At 45.5% G+C, this 21,074-nt stretch overlaps 1 non-coding gene and 1 pseudogene across 1 annotated transcript; one reads left to right on the forward strand and one right to left on the reverse strand.

The window, feature by feature from the left end:
- Positions 1-703: 703 nt before the first annotated feature.
- On the reverse strand, positions 704-2,026 carry LOC120976928 (uncharacterized; annotated as a pseudogene).
- A 16,267-nt stretch (positions 2,027-18,293) lies between these two features.
- On the forward strand, positions 18,294-18,367 carry TRNAD-GUC (transfer RNA aspartic acid (anticodon GUC)). Its single transcript has one exon. It is a non-coding gene; the product is annotated as a tRNA-Asp (tRNA).
- The last annotated feature ends 2,707 nt before the right edge of the window (positions 18,368-21,074 follow it).

Consider the following 21,074-nt stretch of genomic DNA (forward strand, 5'->3'; position numbering starts at 1 on the left):
GCCTCGTTATCCACACATGTGGTCAGAGGACCGACCTGGGTTTTCACGAGCGTAGGCGGGTCCTGGAGTGCCCGTCAAGGGCGCTAGCGCATACCCCGGGGTGATCATCACCACCTGCACCTCACATCTCGGCACAGTGGAACGTGTAACCCGCCTGCTATCCAAGTCAACCACTGAATTTCCTGTAATTCATAGCGCCTAACAGAACGTAGCAGCAAGGGACAACCCACCCATACAGACAGCCTACGGGGAGGATGGCACTACTGGCAAAGACCGTCTGGCGAAAATGCCGCAGGCGCGAAGCGTGGTGGGCCTGTGCCAGGGAGCATAGGGAGGAAAGGGAGCCCGGACGGTCGAAGAGCCAGGGGAAGCCGGGTCATTTGACGGAAATGGAAGGTCCGAGTGGCTCATTCATTCTTGAAAAAAGAGGGGGGGGGGAGCGAGCCAATGTATCAATGAATAGATACAGTCAACGGTATTAAGACATCGCTGCCTACACGCGAATTAGCTTCCGAGGTCGAGTAGTCTCAATTTCACTACAGGATTTGCGAATGAATGCTGGGCTGGGCCACCTCAAATGGCGTGAGCCGCATGCGGGGAGACCCGCACGTACGGTTTTCAGGGGGATCCGGCCGGCCGGCGCCCACCCGACTAGAGCGACTGAGAAATTAATCGAGTACAAAACTTATCTTCAAGCTTTACCTTATTTTGATCGTTTAGAGGGCGATCGCGGAGTCACTGAATTAAGTCCTCCCTCCCTTTCTTTCGGAGGCGCTGACCCGCTGCGAGGCAGATATGACTAAGTGACATATTGAATATGGCGACGACTATAGCATGTCGTAGAAGGAGATAAGAGGTGGAGCCAACGACCCACTAAGACTCATGTATCTACAACTACATTCCCGAGCGGCAGTCAAACAGAGGCGTGAATGCAAGATGCCAGCGGAATGATCGACCGGACAGAGGCTAGGGCAGCTTTCTTCCCACCACGTCCTTCCTTGTGTGTCGGAGATACAAAGCGAGTGCACCGGAAAAGAAGGGGAACTGAATCGATCTATTCCATGGCGAAGCATCCGAAGCATAACTGCACACTCACACGATCTTTGCCGAGAGATAGGAGCAATCGGTGGAACCAGTGAACTACACTTGCTTCTTGATAGATGTGTGGGACAGAGGGCTCGTGGTACCTGCTGCCCGCCCTTCCTCCGCTTTGATAACCGTGTGAACGGAGAGTGGGCAGAGCAAAAGGGAAGGAGGTCCTCATACGGAGTTGCACACTTGAGCAGTGCGGTAGACTGGAGAATGGGTCGAGTAAACTCCCTTACGGCCGATTAAATCACAGACGAGGACAATAGTCAAGTCAAGGATGACTTATTTGTTGGCGAAACGATGGGGGAGAGAAAGCACGCCAGTGATTCTCTGAGCCGGTCTTCATTTCCAACGCCTCGGGAAATAGGTCGAGATAGATGACATCACCTTTTTATCCTCTTCCTTACCGGGAAGGCGCACTTCTCTTCTTCTTCTGGCCTTCACCTCCTGCCCGGCCCGGATATAGAACCCAGCCCCCTTTCTGATCCATTCATTTCTGCAAGCAGGCGGGATCCAGAGCTAAGCCCCCCTCCTATTCGAAGCCGGGTGTGGCCTCGCCCTTTTGCTCTTCCTTCGGTTTGGCTCCACGAAGGCGCCGCCTAGACTAGGAGCCCCACTCATATTCAAAAGGCGCCAAGCTTTCAAGACGATGATAATAATTAGTCAACTTTTTCCAATATCATGGAATAGCATGGCCCGGGGCTAAGGTAACTCTAGTGGGAGAGCCGTGTTATGGGTGACCTTATTGCACGGTTCAGAGAGCACTTGTGTATGTGATGCAAGTGAACGTGTACGAAAAAGCTATCGTAAAGTTTCATTGTTTGTTCCATCATTGACCCTATCTATGTTTCTACGATGGCCCAAGAACACGCTCATTCTTCAGCCGTAGAGAGACTTTTGAATTGTGAGGTACCATTACGAGCTCAATATATAAGAGTGTTATTCTGTGAAATAACTCGAATTTCAAGTCATTCACTTGCTTCAACTACTCATGCTATGGATGTGGGAGCATCAACTTCGTTCCTTTGGGCTTTTGAGGAGCGGGAGAAATTGTTGGAATTCTATGAAAGAGTCCCGGGAGCCAGGATGCATGCCAGTTTCATACGACCTGGTGGAGTGGCACAAGATCTGCCTCTTGGCTTATGTCGAGATATTGATTCCTCCACACAACAATTTGCTTCTCGTATCAACGAATTAGAAGAGATGTCAACCGGCAACCGTATCTGGGAACAACGATTAGTGGATATTGGTACTTTCACTGCACAGCAAGCAAAGGATTGGGGATTCAGTGGTGTAATGTTAAGAGGTCGTGCGACATGAAGACATTGATAGCAATATGGGGCAAGTTCCCATCAGGCAACAACGGTTCTGCCTGACCCTACAAAAGCATGCATATGTTGTCACTGAAGATGTTGTGTGAAGCCTTGGAGACGACGTACCCGGGGCTAGGGTGAGCTGAGGGGGGACAGCGTAAGTGAGCGAATGTGTGTAAGCCCAGTCAAAGATTCCTATTCTAGGCGGGGCGGGCCATCAACCTTCGAATGGTGTTGGTCCTACGGACCGTGAACGGATTCGCCTCTGGCCTTTGGGCACGTCGGAACCGCATGAGTTCACCGGGGTGGAGCACGGTCCGCCAAAATCGGCATAGGTTAGGTGGTATTGATGGAACATGGTAAGCCCATCTTTCTCCATATGAAAGTTCTGCGGGCACATAGAGATGTGGGTAGAGGAAGTCTCAAAAAGCAAAGGCCGAGCTGTAGGTCACGTGACCTGCACTGAAAAGGTGGCTGACTGGGCTTTCTCCTGGATCAAAGCGGATCAGCTCGCCAAATTCGTCGATCGAATCGGGAGCCCCGGAACGTCGAATGAAAGTGGTCCTTCTACAACCCTATTTATATGATTTTTAGGGCCCCTTTCCCCCTATCCCTCCCTTATGTTTAGGAGCGGGATCTGCCCAAGAACGACCTGTGGTGGTACGGAAGGCACGGACTCCGCAAGCGTCCCGCACCCTCTAAGAAAGAAACTCCTCAACCATCACAAGATAAAGAAGTATGACGCTTTGTGTCTGACTCTATTGGTCATAGTTCCTTGCTGTTGCGGCCGGTGCTCGTTTGCGTGCGTGTGAACCACCAGATCATAAGGAAAGATGCCTCTCGGGGCATCTGAGAATGATTCGAGCCGTATGAAGGGAAACTCCCACGTACAGTTTGTTTTGGGGGGGAAGGAGCCCGACAGGGTCCCCTCACTGACTTCGCCCGGGCCTAAGTGAAAGTGCAAAAGTGAAGTGGTGGGCCTACCCATCCCAACCTGGGGTATGCTGGGATTCGCGAAGAGCAGCACCTTACGATGTTCATGACCAATCGGATCTTGACGTACCAGTAGGTACCAGAGGAGATCGCTATGATCGTTACTTTATCCGTATTGAAGAGATGCGACAAAGTGTTTGGATCATTGTGCAATGTCCTAATCAAATGCATAGTGGCATGATCAAAGACGATGATCGTAAACTATGTCCTCCATCACGATCTCGAATGAAACTATCCATGGAATCGTGCGCCGTGTGAAACGTAGATCATCGCCGTTCTTAACCGAGACACAGGTTAAGCTCCGTCTCGGAACTGCCGTGGGGTTAGGAGTAAAGCATCCCGAGGTTGGCGCATCTCGTTGGGTGTGGAGAAGCATTGGGAACCCCAATATCTTTCTTCGGAGCAGTTTCTTTTCCCGTCCCCTTGCCCTGGCATAGCGCTTCGCTTCTGGTTCTTCGGAGGAATCAACTGACTTCTCCCTTCTTCATTGATCCGGGGGAAAGGGAACCGTCTACCAGTTGGGAAGCTAGACATCAAGGTTGTGGCTTGATGAGGATAACTAAGCTGACACGCCGGAGTTGGCTGCTGGCACAACAGGGTGGTGCCTTACCGCACCGCTGGCGCATGCGCGGTAGCGTTCGTGGTGGTGCTTCAGGATTCCAATGTACTGCGTCCAGGAGCAGAACGAGCTTGCCGGCGGACCACTGCCGTCCCATTCTTTAGTGAGCTGGAGCGCTGCCATCTTATCCACGGAAAACGCGTCAAGCTATCGCTTCGGGTCGAAGCACTAAAAGAAAAGGACCGGGAAACGCGGCGGCATAGGAACCACGGGAACCCAGGAGGGAGAAAGACGATGTACGGGATACGGGATCCTCGCAATAGGCTGGACCAAAATCCAGCCGAGAGAGGGCAGCCTTTAGAAGCAACAGGTTGGGAAACCAAGAGAAGGCTTCGCCTTTTCTTATCTTCTTCCCGGCACAAAAAGAGGGATTAGCATTATTGACCCCATGAGAAAGCACTAACACCTTCCTCATCGGGGCTCCGCGCACTGGGAAAAGGCTTCCGCGACAGGAAACCGACTACTAGTTAGGAAGTGAACATAAGGTATCAAGAGGTCCCTCACAGTCAGGTGCAATGCAATTGCCCCCTATTAGTCAAGTACCCCTCTTCCTATTTAGTTTAGGGGTTAAGGCAAGAAATGGCTTGATGAACCCTTCCGTTCACCACGCATCGGCCCCATTCACTTGCAACTCGTAGAGGCTGTAAGTAAATAGTGCCCCACTAAATTCAAAGTGAGGGTGGGGTTGAAAGACGATAGTGCCTACCTCCGCGCCGAGAGTGCCCGCCCTTTCTGTCAAGTAGGCTACTTTTTCCGGAACGCAGTCCGGAATACGCGTTCCTGTGTATATAGATATCTTCGATGCTGTCATTTCGACATGTACGCTTCAACCCCTCTTTCGCCTCCCAAAAAGCAAAGTTGGCTTGACGAGCGCAGATGAGGAAGCGGGAGCAATTAAACCAAGAATCTCTTTCTTTTCTTTCCAAATACTTTATGTAGTTAAGGGGCAAAGAGAAGCGCTTTCGCTACTGAGAAAGCGAATGGTCAGCGCGAGGGTTCGACGACTTAGCCGAGTGTTAGCGACGCGTCATTCTCATAGCGAGGCGCTTCGAGTTAGCGAAGCGTTGTAGTAGCGTCGGAGACTATGTGCTATAATGCTGAACTAAGGACGTTCCGCCTTATCTATAGAAGCAGTCGACTGAGTTTTTAAGTAAATCATCACCCGTGGTTCACTTGAGCATGAATAGAGTTCGGTCTCCTTATGAATTCAAGTTGGTAAAGAAGTGGACTTCGGAGCTTTCGCTACAACCCCTCCAAGCCGGGCAACTATCTCATTTGACACCAGCACTTAAATAAAGAAAGGTAGGAAGGGCTCCCTCCCTCTAATGAAATGGGCTTCTTTAAATTATGCAATACGTTCACCGGTCTCGGATCTTTAGAAAAAGGAACCAATCCTATTTCGGCACTCTTTAGAGGCTATCGCTCGTTTACCGCAGATCTCTATCCCACAGCTGGCTAATAAAATCGCCTTGGCAATGTGTCAAGTCCTTTCAGTCCAACTCTTCAGCGAAAGTGAAAAATCTACAATCTTCCATCCGCGGAGGTAGCCATGGACTGCATAGTATATGTTGGTAGCTAGCGTACAGGCTTGATGTGAGGGGGGGGGGTTGTTACCTATTCTATTCCCTTGCTTGGATAAAAACACCCATCTTTCCGTACGAAAGACACACAACTAGAGCAACTTGATATTACGTATGTAGACCTGGCCTCCCTCAATAATAGCTGGCTCACCCGATTGACGATTTTCAAAGATCTACGCCAAGCGCCTCGAAGCGGGGATCCACTTTTTACTACTTTAGAAAGTGAGAAGCCTTTGGCTTGATTTCTTCTGTGGCTTCTTTATGTTTACCCACGCCGTGGCTATTCAATAAAAGGATTGGTAGTTAGTTGCCTCACCCTATTGGTTGTTGGTTTTCTTTCTCCTCTGCGTTCGTGAAAAGCTAGTATGCTCGCGGAAATCGTATAAAGGAAAGTACTCGCTAACAAGATGGACTTCTTCCTCTGGCTCTGCCAGGCTATGCTGCTCGCCTAAATCGGTATCAATAACTTCTATCGTACTTCGACCTCTCATTGGAATGTTAAGTTGGCTACGACGAACTAATAAGTTTCTCTTCTTGTCACCTTCTTTAAGCCTTTCCTTCTGCTTCCATCGAGAAATATATATAGATAAGCTTGGAGAAGCGATTAAGGTGTTTCCACTCTTAGGTTGTTCAATATGCGAAGACCGTGTCAATCACTACACCAGTGATACGAAATGCAAGCATTCTTCTCCAGCTGACGTACCGACGCCTCACTACTACTTAATTAGTGAAAGATACGTTGGGATGTTTTCAATTCTCCATCAAGAGGCGGGCAACTATCTCTTTTAACACTATACTTCGGATTGCCTTCCTACTGGTTTTCTTCTCGGTCTCCCCAACTAGGGGAAACCTCAAAGCAAACAACAGAGCAACACCTATCTTTTTTATTTAAGCACTGAACATCCGGATCCCCTTCCGACTTGCTTTTCCGGGCACTGGTCTTTCTAACAACTAGAACTCGTCTCCCTTTTCCTGATTCGCATCTTCTTCGGCTTTTGCTACGGTCTGTTCCTTCCTTCAGTCGGTCCTTCCTTCAAGATTTTTGCCTGCGGATCTCTCTCTTCAAAACATATATATCTTTCGGCGCCAGTCTTTCCTGCCTTACCTTAACCCCGCTTTCACGTGGCGAATCGGTATGAGGTTTCAGTGATCACTTTACGGTATTCTTTAATCTTTCTTGGTCACCGGACAGAGTGAGAACTGCTCAGCTTGCTTTCTTTCCCTAGCACACACTTAGTAGATAGTAGGAACAGGTCCGCTAAGAGCTCATCAAACTTGACTTGTAGAGTGAGACCTGTGCTCGATATGGTTCATTTCAGTGCTCTTTCTCTTGGCATCGTTCACCACATGCCTGTGATCGATCTCTCTCAAGCTAGGTTTGGTATCGGTATCGGTGAAGTCCGTCATTGAATTGAAGTGGTAGAGCGGTAAGTGGGCGTACGGTCTATGCATTTCCTATCAGTGGCATTAGTTCCTTTTCATTCTCTAGATAGATGGGCAGAACAAGCTTCTCTTTATATTCTATTCTAGAAAGGATCAATTAGATTCTCATCTCCTATTTGTTTGAGCCATTCATTATAGTGGTGGTGCCGGGAAGGCAGCTTAGCACTCTAGTCCTTTTGAGTAAGGAATTGTAGCATGGGCAGGCAATCTCTTCGATTGATTCCCCTACAGGAATTACTTGAATTAATTAGCCGGCCCACGGAGTGAAATATCGAACTTAACCTATAAATAACTAGTATCTCAAAAACCAAATAAAAGGCTTTCTTTTAAGCTTGTTAATGGAATTTCACAGGAGTCAAGCGCTAGCAAAGAAGAATTGGAAATCTGTCGCTTCCCTTCTGGACTCAAGTCGGTAGAAGAGTGAACTTCATATTAATAGGTAAATCCTACATCAAGCGTAAAGGAAGTACACTTTTTTTGATTCGGCGCTTAATAACTCATACTTGACGTTGGTTTCGGTTCGATCAACTATCCTTTTTGAAGCGGATAGTTCACAGTGCTCATTCTCAAAAAAAGCAGAAAATCCATGATGTTTCCACTCCATTTTCATTACGAAGATGTATTACGTCAGGATCTGTTGCTCAAACTGAATCATGCCAATGTTATGGAAGTTCCTGGATTGTTTGAAATAAGATTAGTACCAAAAGCTGCCTCTGATTTCAGAATCCAATTTGGAAAATTGGCTATGTAGATTTTGTGCGGTCAGAGATTCATACAGACACAAAGGGGCCCCTATTTTCAAGCAGGAAAGTCGTTTCGATCCAATCCATTCTTGGGGTCCGAAAAAGACACTGGATATGTCAGTGACTTTGCACGACAAAGCGTTCTCCGAGGGCATGGAATGTACCATTTTTTGGTCAGAATCTTTACAGTAATGTCTATGTTGGATTCTCCGGTCGAAATACGGGAAAACTCCATCAAAGTCTTTATGGAAACGGAGTTTTGCGAATTCTCCCCGGAACTGGAAGATCATTTCGAGATCTTCGAGCATATTCGAGGGTTCAATGTGACTATTGTCACTTCGGCCAATACAAAAGATGAGACTTTACTACTGTGGAGCGGCTTTTTGCTAAAAGATGAGGGGGAAACTAAGTAAGATGTCGGAGAAGCGACGAAATATACGAGATCACAAACGTAGATTGCTCGCGGCTAAATATGAATTGAGACGAAAGCTTTCGAATTTTGTAACCCGATCTTCCGTCTGATATGCGGGACAAACATCGTTATAAGTTGTCCAAGTTGCCAAGAAAGAGTTCAATGGCACAAGTAAGAAACCGAGGTATTTTCACGGGTCGCCCTCGTTCAGTAGTTGAGTTCTTTCGCATTTCTCGTATCGTTTTTCGTGGATTAGCATCTCGAGGTTCTTTGATGGGCATAAAGAAATCATCTTGGTAGCAACCACCAAACCAATAGAACAAAGGTTAGCTCTGCAGCTAGTCCACAAGCAAGGGTTGTAGGTCCATTACCATCCGGATCCCAACCAAAACTAACGGAGTCATCCCAACTCTCGGATCGGAGATGCTAACGGGACAGGAATCGAAGTGGGGGACCTCTCTACCACACCTGTCTCCCCAGACATAGACTACGTAAAGGGTAGTACTCTTGGAAAGAGAGAAGATCACCGCGTGAACAAAATCCAAAGTAACGAATGTCACTCCCGAGGGATCGACCACTATCATACATGAAATTTTGCATAGAATGATTGTTCATGTTCACGCCGGAGTGCTGAGGTTGTTCCCACCATTGAAGTCAGAGTCTGGGTGTGTTTTTCTTACTAATACGGAGAGGGTTCCGAATGATAAAGACCAATCAAAAACTTCTTCATTTCATTGGTAGAACCCACGCCAACTCTTTTCTCTAAATAATAGAGAGATCTTTTGATAGTCTCACTTCTATCAATGCAATGAAAGAACTATCCCTTCCTATTTTTTTGTCCTAATGAGACAAAAAAGAGCCTCCTTCTTTACCACTTTAGGGGATGGGGTGAAGGGGGGTTTACATACAACCGAGGCAAAGTGGTTTATGATTGAATCTCAGAGGCATTCTTATCATTTGGTAGATCCAAGTCCATGGCCTATTTCGGGTTCACTCGGAGCTTTGGCAACCACCATAGGAGGTGTGATGTACATGCACTCATTTCAAGGGGGTGCAACACTTCTCAGTTTGGGCCTAATATTTCTCCTTTATACCATGTTCGTATGGTGGCGGGATGTTCTATGTGAATCCACGTTGGAAGGGCATCATACAAAAGCTGTACAATTAGGACCTCGATATGGTTCTATTCTCTTCATAGTCTCGGAGGTTATGTTCCTTTTTGCTTTTTTGGGCTTCTTCTCATTCTTCTTTGGCACCTACGGTAGAGATCGGAGGTATTTGCCCCCAAAATGGATTGGGGTTTTAGATCCTTGGGAAATCTCTCTTCTTAATACCCCTATTCTCCCTTCATCCGGAGTTGTCGTAACTTGGGCTCATCATGCTATACACGCAGGGAAGGAAAAACGAGCAGTTTACGCTTTAGTAGCAACCGTTTCACTGGCTCTAGTATCCACTGGCTTTCAAGGAATGGAATATTACCAAGCACCCTCCACTATTTCGGATAGTATTTATGGTTCTACCTTTTTCTTAGCAACTGGCTTTCATGGTTTGTATGTGATTATAGGTACTCTTTTCTTGATCGTATGTGGTATTCGCCAATATCTTGGTCATCTGACCAAGAAGCATCACGTTGGCTTTGAAGCAGCTGCATGGTACTGGCATTTTGTAGATGTGGTTCAGTTATTCCCATTTGTCTCTATCTATTGGTGGGGAGGTATATGAAAGAAGGGAACGAATAAGTGGATTGAGGAATAAAAGCTCGAAGACAAAGAGAACTTCTCCGGGTAATTGGATCGCCCCAGCACTGTGGTTTAATGAGCGGAAAACCACTAAAAGCACAGGCGAAGAGCTGCTTCCGAGAAATCTTTGACCCCCATTTACGCCCTTCGGGGCTGCTAACAACGAGCTAATACACAGGAACGGCACGGCTCCTACACTGCTTAACTCCAATAATAGAACCTGGTCCTACATCCCTTGCATTTGATAATGAAACAATCAGAATTTGTTGAATTGAAATATGTTCAATCTCATTTCTTTTACGTGGTTTTGGAAACTATCAATTATCTCTTTCCTCGGCTTCCTACATGGATATAGCCGTAAACGGTATCTAGTAGGCAACCTGGGAACTACATTAGCTTAGGGGGATCGGGTAGCGAGCGCTCTCCTCGGCAAAGCAGACAAGAAGCAATTCCACCATTGGGAACGGCACGCCCCCTTCCCTAGGGCTAGAGGTATTTACACGCTGCATTGAACCTAACGCTAGAGCGAGTACTATGATGAAAATCACTTTTATGAGCGATACCTTTGTCTTTGGTGCTTGAGTTGTCCTCCCAGCGGTGTGGTCCTCGGTTTCGGAAATGACATATTGAACCGGTATCTTTAGCATATAAAAGATCCTTTGTTTGACGACATCCCTCCTCTAAAGCTGCTTCCTTCCTTTCCGATTTGTAGTGGTTACGAGCAGAAGTGCAATTCAAAGCGCATTCAATAGTTGTATTAAATAGTTTAGATATGGTAACCCACTAGTTCGAGATGCACTGACCTTGGCCATTGCCTGCTAACTACGGTCATTATATGTCAATTCGGATCGCACACCGGAAGCAAAGATCAGGGGATTGCCAACTTGAATGAATGCAATCCGGTTACAGTGTAGGGGAGATTTATTATTGAGTTGATAACGCACTCCGTTTACTAACATTGAGAACTATGCCATGGAATGGAATATTCCCATTTCCGATTGTTGAAAACAAATGCGACTTTCAAAAGGCACATCAAATGTATGGACACAACGATTTGCCCATTGATTCATTGATTCATTAGCTGCGCTACTTTTGTGAGTTCCACTGGCGTGAAACTCCGAAGGGAGAGCCTGGAGGGAGCTTATTCATTCCTTTCGTGGCTTGCCATGGTTATTTCCTTGCCCAGGGCACAGTCTGGTTATCTGTTTTGTGCCTCATCGGGCACCCAGGGGTTTATCTTATGAATGGTGCGATCCGGCATCCTTGAAGCTCGGAACTCCTCTCTGGAATTTTGACCATGAAAATGCCATTTACCCTTAGCAATGAAGAAATCTATTGAACAATCTGTTTCATTGCAATACCTCGCTCTAACAACTCCTATTCCCACGGCATTACTACAAGGATTTCCTGTTTCCCCGATCCACTAGCTACGTTCGCACACTTCCAAATAGTAAATGCTCCCGCGGTTGGAGTTGAGACTTTCTTATCCCTCTTGTTACGACGGATCGAGCATATGATTCTTTTCTTGATTGAAATCATTCACTTTTCCTTGAAATCGTCACAAAGTAATTGGAAGAAGAAGTTCTTGAGAAGCTCATGGATATATTCTATGGTGCCTTCTCCAATAGTTTGAGCCATAGCTTCATTTCATTGTTTCTATAATTTTCTTCACTTTATCATTGCCCTCAAGTACAAGTAATTTCTGACAAACTTTCTTTCCCATGGTTCGGGTGGGCACGGATATGGATGGCAGGACAGGAGTGAAGATCCCTCAGCTAAGGGCTAGACCGGACATTTCACTGTCTGATGACGAGTGGCACACAAATCAACCTGAGAAGGATTTTTCTATGTCAAAAGTGTTTATATAAACGAATTGTTTAACGCCAAGATGCCAATAGCAATGATGGATAAAGTAACTCCCACGAGTAGGGCTCGAAAGCCGGGGACTCTCCTGGCAAAGAATCTGAACGATCTGAGTTCTTTTTTGAGAAAGAAGAATTGCAAGGCATGGATCCAAGCCTGAAGGCGACGTGGAGTGTTATTATTATTGTTACTCCAGAGAACGGGAGGCACTCTCTTCTTTCAAAATGCAGTTATGAAATCTGTAATCTAGATGATTCTGGTTGAAGGGGACGATGCAGCCTAGCGGTTACGAACTTTTTGTTTGATTCAAAGGATTTCCACTTGAGTAAAGCTACGGTGGGAAATAAACTACCCATTAGGCAATGCGCATCCCTATTTCTTGAATTCTCTGGTCTAGGCAACCCGAAAGCGTTGTTTAACAAAGACAAGTCTGTATTTGAAACGCAATCCGGCAGAGAAAATAAACTTAAGTAACCACTAGTTGAAACTGAGCGAGGATGCCTCTCCTAATGGAAGTTACGGGCTCAAACAATACCTAATGGTAGGCAACTTTGCTACCCGAGCATCTCTTTCTTATTAAGAACGACATAAATGTTGATTTTCTACTCTCGGGAGTAGGTAAGGGGGACTATGCCCAATAAAATAGGGACTACGGTAGGCATGAAATGAAACTTCTTATCTTAGGTACGGAATTCCTCCACATTAAGACACCAACCTGCCCTTGACAAGTCAATAATCAATCACTAGATTTAGGATCACAAGCCGATGCGATGCTTCACGTCGAAATGGGTTAGTCTGCATCTGACAGACCCCACCTAGATCTAAAATGGTTTCAACCTTTCCTCGACCTCATGGAATGAACTAACTCATATGCAGTGAGCATATTATCATAGACATCCCTCACGATAGCGAACTTGAAGAAGAAGCTGTTTCGACATCTACTTTATCCCAAGTGCAATAATGCTCCAAGTACGGGTTTTCAAATTCATTCCTCGCTGACCGCACGTCATCTTCAGTTCACGATTGAGGCTCAGATGGAGACTGATGAGATACAGGCTCTGGCTAAGGTTGGCATCCAGGCTCTGGACAAGCGATAAGAGATACTTTCTGAAGGATCCAGCTAAGAAAATGAAATGGGTTAATGGGAACAAGCAGCTAAAACGCAAAGGTAAGGATGAGCTCGAAAAGTGCAAACTTGAATGATAGCTAGTGGTGGATTGAGACTTTTGAGCTTCTCCATCGATCACTGTTGCGGAAGCTGAGTCCTTTCTTTTTAAGCAAGTTCAAATCCAGCAAAAAACGAGTATCAATCTGTCCCAAGTGCGGACAGGAGAAGCCAGGTCGGATTACGACATTGAATTGAATTGAGTGGCCCCTTCCCTTCACATCACAGCATCAACCCTGATCACCTCACTTTACGTCAATATTGGTGAGCATGCCACAGGATGTACGATTTGATTGGTTACTCAAGTGTCTAAGTGTAAGTTTCAAGTATTCTTCTTATGATAGACTGAAGGCTTATCAACGCGCGAAGGTTCTCTGGATTGGTTGTGGTGAGCGCTGGGCGAAGGATTGTCAGTGTAAAGCTACTGTTCAACTCCATGTTGTTCAGGAAATGGTGGAATTATCGCGGAGTACTGCTGCAGGCTATTCTATGTTACAGGACCATGATGACTCTACTTCGGATCTAAGGGTCCTCTCCGCTGAAGCTAATCAGAAATCTCCTGCACTCCGTTCCATTCAGTTAGCTTGCTCAGTAGTCCATAATTTTGATGTTACCCTCTTTTCTTGGTCGACTCGGGCAGCACTTTGTGATCAAGACCCGTGGTTAGTCCAGTAGAAACTTGATCTCCGGAAAGGAGGTCCGCTTATTTACTTATCTGAAAAAGCAAAAGGTAGGTAGGTTGTTTCAGAGAAGAGTACGTGGGTTTTCACATAGCCGGATATGAAAAGAGACCCTAATGAGCAGCTTTTTTTTATTCGTAAACCCATCTTTATGTGCTTATGGAATCAGGCAGTGGCAGGTCTTGGCGATTGAATTCATCCCGTTTTACTTTGTTGAGTGCGATCTGGTATTGACTTGCCCTTATTTTCCATCGACCAGGTAGTTAGTTAGGTCTGGCGGACAAGAAGTCCTATATACTGAAATAAGAGGGACTCCTTCCAGGCATCGCCGTTAAGGTGTTCTTTTGATAGATTTCTATACCTTCCCCTCCCTTTCCTTTGTATCTGGGCCTACGCGAACAACTGCTTGCTTATCGAAGAAGTCTGCTCACATGATTGGAATATGGCTCCCCTATGCATGCTATTCTGGGACTGAGGAATGCCTTTCTATGGTGGACCCTGAGGTCGGACTCTTGCTGCTTGATTCAAAACCGGATTCAATAGCAGCAACATATTGATGATGGTGCCTGAACTACCCATTCTATTACCTTTTGGGAAGCCCCAAAGCCACATCAAGCCCTATGCTATGGGTCAAGGTACTCTCGAGACCGTCTGGATTGAAGACTATCAAGCACCGTTGGTGGTACCAGCATTCCCTGTCGATAGGGCATTCCAATCTCTGGGTAGCTGCCCGCCCTACTTCATTCCTATCTCCTTCGGCATCAGCCCCATGTACCGCCTTAAACTAACCACTTGAATTGATCAGGATTTGTTAGGTTGAGTGCATTTTCTTCCAAATCCAGTCAATTTCAAGAAAAGTATTGAAAAATCCCGGGGTTAGGCACCTTTTTTCAGTGAAATCTTGTTTTTCCCGCATAGTTATGGGAGAATCCTTGCTTCCTCAATGCTCTTGCCTTCGCGGTCCTATTAAAAGAGACACAAGAGGTTTTAGCACCGACATCTTTGGATCAAAAGATCATTCCATCCTAGAACCAACACGACGACTTCTCCTTGCCCGATTTGAAATGGTGATGAATATGAGATTAGGAATATATATGGACAGATGAATTATGCATCATGGAATCCGGAGCATTAAATAGGTAGTGTAGACAGTTGTCTAAGTGTGATCTTCTTATATCCCCATGAACTGTTCAGCTTGATAGACCCAAGGGGAAATAGAATCTCGAAAGGACCTTTCTTGTCCGTAGCCCCGTTGGAATCGAGGGCTTGATATCTCATTGCCATGACTAATTGATGAGGCCGACTGCCTAAGTAGTACTCACGAGGTCCTTGATTTCCTGTTAGTATGTATCTTTCTCTTTAATAGTATGGTATCTAGGTTCACCTATTTTTTCCGTTGTTGCTCTTCAGAAAATGCGTATAGTAAGTAGTCTTCGTCGATGGGACAAACGCTCCAGTGTATGCGTTACGAGGCAACTAGCATTTTTTCATGGGAGTTCGTGAAAGAATGTTCTTGTTTTTCGTTGGAAAAACCAACGCCGACGTCAAGATCAGTCTCCTTTCCTTTCTCTTTTCGGGAGCAGAGCTGAAAAAGATGGGAAATTCCAATGATTCTTCATTCATTATCATGTCGATTCCTCACAATCGCTCTTTGTGATGCTGCGGAACCATGACAATTAGGATCTCAAGACGCAGCAACACCTATGATGCAAGGAATCATTGACTTACATCACGATATCTTTTTCTTCCTCATTCTTATTTTGGTTTTCGTATCACGGATGTTGGTTCGCTCTTTATGGCATTTCAACGAGCAAACTAATCCAATCCCACAAAGGATTGTTCATGGAACTACTATCGAAATTATTCGGACCATATTTCCAAGTGTCATTCTTTTGTTCATTGCTATAGCATCGTTTGCTCTGTTATACTCAATGGACGGGGTATTAGTAGATCCAGCCATTACTATCAAAGCTATTGGACATCAATGGTATCGGAGTGCGCCTCTTAACGAGGGTGATTTAAGTGCAACAAAATGTACCGGTGGTTCGCGAAGCATCTGGCTTACTGGTCATCTCCCATTCCCGTCGTCGAGAGACTAGAAGAACTATAGCATGCCAGAAACGGGGAGTTGACGTGGTTAGACCTATACCCCGAAATGCTCCCAGCATAGGAGCCTATGGTTCCATTCTTGTTATTGCTGGAGGTACACATACCTCTTCTCGGTGTGGTGGAGCGATATACGAAAAATAGATGCTAAGCCTGCAATGTCCGATAACGGGGCTTCAGTAGCGAATCTATCGGCACCACAGCAGTGGCATACAACTTTGGACCTAAGGGCTGGTCCCGTTACCTTTCGGAATTGGGGATCCCCGTTGGCAACAACCATGGTAGTAGTTGCGGAACTACTGGGCCAAGAGAGGATAACATGTTGTTCCTGCTCTTCCTTCTTCGCTTCGGGGACGGAGGTCCTACAGTAGGTAAGAGCATGCACAAGCACTTGACCGAAGGGGACCAACGCTTCTACTCCTCCACCGAGGAGCCGTTCTTGCGAGAAGCAAGGGATGTCGTGAACGGTGGGAGGTCAAAGAAAGAGAATTGACCTCTGAATACAGTGATCCTATGATCTAGATAGACTCCGTCCTTTTTTTAGATAAGGGTGACTCAAGAAATTGGGGGTGGGACCTGTTGGCATAATGCAGGCTGGAACGTGGGAATTCGAGGTCTCATGAACGAGTTTTTTTCGTGGACAAACATACTTTTCGGTCTTTTTTTATGGATCCTTTTAGATCTACGGGCCGGCCGTTCACATGAGCATAGGGAATCTATAGTCGAGCCTTCGACTTGGCCCCTGGCAGGATAGGTGAGGAATCACTCTTGAGTTCTGATCTATTGGGGCCTACAACTTCGCCAAAGCCGCCTAGCATCCCTTTCCGTGGTGAACTGGCCGTCCCATACCTTCATTTTGTCTCATGTGTGTTGAACATTGTCTTCCTCGGTTCCAGCTTCACTGATGTAGGTAGGGCTGGGCAAGAAAGGGTCCCCTCTTGCCTATTAGTAAGCGGGCCTTCGATTCCACCGGGGTCTTACGGTCTCATAGAGGGGGGAGAACTACCTAACTAAAAAAGAATAGTGCTCTTTATAAATAAGATTAGGCGTGGAGAGCTTTTTGCGGGGAAACTTGCAAGTCAAGTTTGGGGGGAGGAGGGCGTCGACCCAACCTTTTGAGTATTCGGACTATAACAGTTCCGATGAACAGTCACTCACTTTTGACAGTTATACGATTCCAGAAGATGATCCAGAATTGGGTCAATCACGTTTATTAGAAGTTGACAATAGAGTGGTTGTACCAGCCAAAACTCATCTACGTATGATTGTAACACCCGCTGATGTACCTCATAGTTGGGTTGTACCTTCCTCAGGTGTCAAATGTGATGATGTACCTGGTCGTTCAAATCTTACCTCCATCTCGGTACAACGAGAAGGAGTTTACTATGGTCAGTGCAGTGAGATTCGTGGAACTAATCATGCCTTTACGCCTATCGTCGTAGAAGCAGTGACTTTGAAAGATTATGCGGATTGGGTATCCAATCAATTAATCCTCCAAACCAACTAAACAGGGGAAGCTGAAGCGGAAATGCAATTCTCGGGTGAGGGAAGGGGGAAGCTCCAGGAAGGCTTCGCTCGCTCGCTCAAAAAGCTCTAACACTCGTTTACGAGTGGAGTGCATAAGCCCTTATTGAAGTAGGGTGAGGCCTTACTACATGAGCTCGTAAGTCAAGCACGGAATGAGCCTTGTCTACGAAGCTTCGCTTCATCATCTTGCTTGCTTCTGGCGAAGCTTAACGCACTATAACATAGGCATGCATGATGGTATGGTAGGAAGACTCCTTTTAAGGCCGACCACTACATAGGAGCGATAGGAAGCCAAGCCGTCAAAAGGAAAGGCGAGCAGCCCTTATTGCAATAGGAAACGGCCTACTTATAGCCCTATTTATACCCTTTCTCGGGGCTTCAACGGGCCTTACAAGCTCAATAAATTGCAATTCTTCACCTTTTCCTCAGACAGTGGGAATGCATTTTCTTACTTGATTGACATTGACAGATATGTGTACCACACCGAACAAGCAATATGTCATATGCTTGATGTACCAGCCAAGCCAGCTCATTTTTTCTCAGTTCCCTTATCCTTAGCGCAAAAGTAAAAAGAAAATGAAAGAGAGTTTGTATTTGCAAATGAAAATGAATATGGATCTAAATAAATTAGATAATCAATAAATAATAATTGGAATAATAGAAAAAATATCCTTCGCCCCTTATCTCTTCATCATCGTCGGTTCCGTCACTTGTGGTATTCGTTTAGAATCTTGTTGACCCTACTCGCTTACTCCTATTTTCCTTATTTCTTTTTCTACATAATTAATTAGAACTTTCTTGAAAGAATGGGGTTCTCTCTGGGGGGAGCACCCTCTCCTCCTTTTTGAGAAATATGGGCTTGTTTTTTTCAATAAGTTCTATTGCTTTGACACATTTAGTATATAACATAATATATATAAGAAAAGTACTAAAGGCGAAGGGCATTCTGTTGTACACCTAATTTGGTATAGTTACGAAGGTAACCGGTAGGTGACTGTTGAATCGATAGTAATTACGAAAGGGGGAAATAGCTCAGTTGGTTAGAGTGTTGGTCTGTCACGCCAGAAGTCGCGGGTTCGAACCCCGTTTTCCCCGCCCGATCTTTCTTTCTTCCCGAGGTCATACCTCTGCCACTTTACCCTGAGTTTCACTAAGGCATATAACCCCATTCGGGTAAGAGGAGCAAGCAGTGGGGAACATCTATTTATATGCGTGTTAGCATCAACAGCATCTTTTTGAAAGTAAATTACATCGATCCTTGGTGCTAGGTACTCAGGTAAGTAAATCCTGAGGATAGAACTAGAGCAAGTAAGCTCATCGCACTATCAAGTCAGTCAGGAACTAGTCTGCCAAGCTTAAGAAGAAGTGAAAAGTAAGCAAGTTGTCATCTAGTGAGGGCTAAAAGACACGGAGAACATCCCCCTCTATTTGCCAATAGCTTCCGCCTTCCTCTCTTTCATTTCATGTCGGTTCAGCCGAGCCAATAGATTCCATAGGCGGGTTAGTTATAGCTGTAGTAGCCTTTGATTAGGTCCTTTCAATAGACTTTCCGTAGCTATAAGTCGATAGACTTTCCGTAGCTCAGTACTGCTGATCGTTGACGCCCGCAACTGTACTTACAGTTGTACTTGTGAAAAGAGATAGAGCCGTCTCGCTATGACTCAAAGATGGTCAAAAAGCTAATAGATGGGCCACAAAAGGTAGAGGAGAGGGGTAAGAAGAGTAGACTTACTACTGGATACAAGATAGGGTATACAGCTAAAAGGGTGAGATAGAGGAATGAAATGAGCCAGTGAAACGGTCCACGACCACAAGTATTGAGCTATAACCATAAAACTTGGGGAGTGCCTCAAGAAAATCCATTGAAATAGAAGACCCAGGTTGTAATGGAACAGACAAAGGTTGAAGAAGACCAGCAGGAAGGGTGTGCTCACTCTTGTTGAGTTGACACACATTACAGTGAAGAACAAACTTGGAGGGAGAAAAATAAACCAGAAGGGACCCATTGTTTCTGTGCAAGTCGAACAATGATGGAAAAGCATCTAGTATGTAGCCGACATATGCCAACAACCCAAATGCACATATGCTAGTTAAGTTGAAACTCCTAAATTAAAGCGCAAGCAACAAAACTACTTTTTTGAAGGCACAGAGCGTTCAAGAAGAGCATAGCTCAATTAACACAACTAGGGGCAATATGGTTCATTTTCCTAGAACACCACAACAAATGTCCCTACCAGCTGTTGCTAGTGAAGCTGAAACCATGGCTACCCCTCAACAAGCCTCTAGCTCTTATCCTAGGCCTGAACCGCCTGAACCTCCAATTACCGTACCATTAGTACTGAATACGACCACCACTCACACCTATTCCAGACCTTTAAACCCCTGACCACCTAGACCTCTAGTAGCAAAGCAACTAAAAGACCCAATCACAAAAATAACCCTCTCTATCCCCCTCAAAACCTTGGCACGAACACTTGTTTCCAGCCACCTATGGCCTTCCTCACAGCTCAAAACATGATAATATTATACCTAATCCTGCACCTCCACCACCACAACCAAGACCCAATTCAATACCTCCAATTTTCCCAACCAATACTTTTGCCCTATGCTGGAAATTCCATGAAACCAGAAGTGCCAATATATACTTACCTTAACCAACCGCTTCCAACTCAACAGCATGACCCGTACCAATACCTGCAAGAACAAAGGCCGAAAAATCAATATCAATATGGGCAGCAGATACATCAACCTCCCAGATTTTATTTTCCAATATTTGAAGGGGCCAGGTCTTGGATACAAAAGTGTGAACATTACTTTTCGGTGTACCAAGTTACGGATTGGTACAAGGTAGAACTTTCGGCTATGCACCTTAGGGGGAGAGCTGAAAGCTGGTACAACAGTTTCTTAGTGAATAGGGGACAAGTATCTTGGCAAGAGTGAATTCAAGAGATTGTAGAGAGGTTTGAGGTAAGAAATGTGGTTGGTGTAGTTGATGAGTTTAATCACTTGAGGCAAAGAGGAAGCCTAGAAGAGTACAAGTCACACACAATTGGCAGAATTGAGGGCTGCCATGTTGAGGTGCAATCCCTATTACGATGACAACCTTTTTCGACAAAGTTTTCTTGGGGGTAAGGGTATTGTAAATAGAGATAGATGTTTCGTCCGGCTCTGAGAAACAATTCGGCAACCCCGCTCTTCCCTTTGCCTCTTCCACATCTATTTTTGAAACTTGATTCGGTTGAGTTTGAAGCAAGGATCTAATCAGATAACGCTTTGTTCTCCAATGAATGGAGGTGGAATAATTTATTGAGATAGAGAAAGCTACATCTCGACTTTATTTAAACGAAAGAAAAAGGTTAGTCCTACTCCTAGACTTCCAATTCCAAGTAGTAGTAACGGAAAGGAACAGGTTTAGGAGAACTTTTTTATGTCTTTCTTATAGCGATCGCTGAAAGTCAGTCAATGCCCTGGCTTCAATGAATGAAGACCGATGGGCTACGAAGTGGAGATGATGTCGTCGTGTCATTGCTCGTGATGTCTTCACCAGGATTTGACTTACCAATGTGAAAGGTACCGTGCTAGTGGTTCTATCATTTAGATAGAGAGTGATCTTTCCTTCTTGTCGAAGAAAGATATGACGTTGGGAAGGGAAAGGGAGTAGAAACATTTTCGTAGCCTTGGGGCGAAGGGCTGAGAGTTCCGTGATCCAGTTCTTTGAGCATACATAGGTTGAGGATGGAACTCCTATAGCAATCGATGTGGAAAAAGGCAACAGCCGAGAATACAAAGCAGAAAAAGCGAG

The sequence above is a fragment of the Aegilops tauschii genome, chromosome 3, assembly GCF_002575655.3.
Source record: "Aegilops tauschii subsp. strangulata cultivar AL8/78 chromosome 3, Aet v6.0, whole genome shotgun sequence".
Classification (NCBI taxonomy): Eukaryota; Viridiplantae; Streptophyta; class Magnoliopsida; order Poales; family Poaceae; genus Aegilops; species Aegilops tauschii.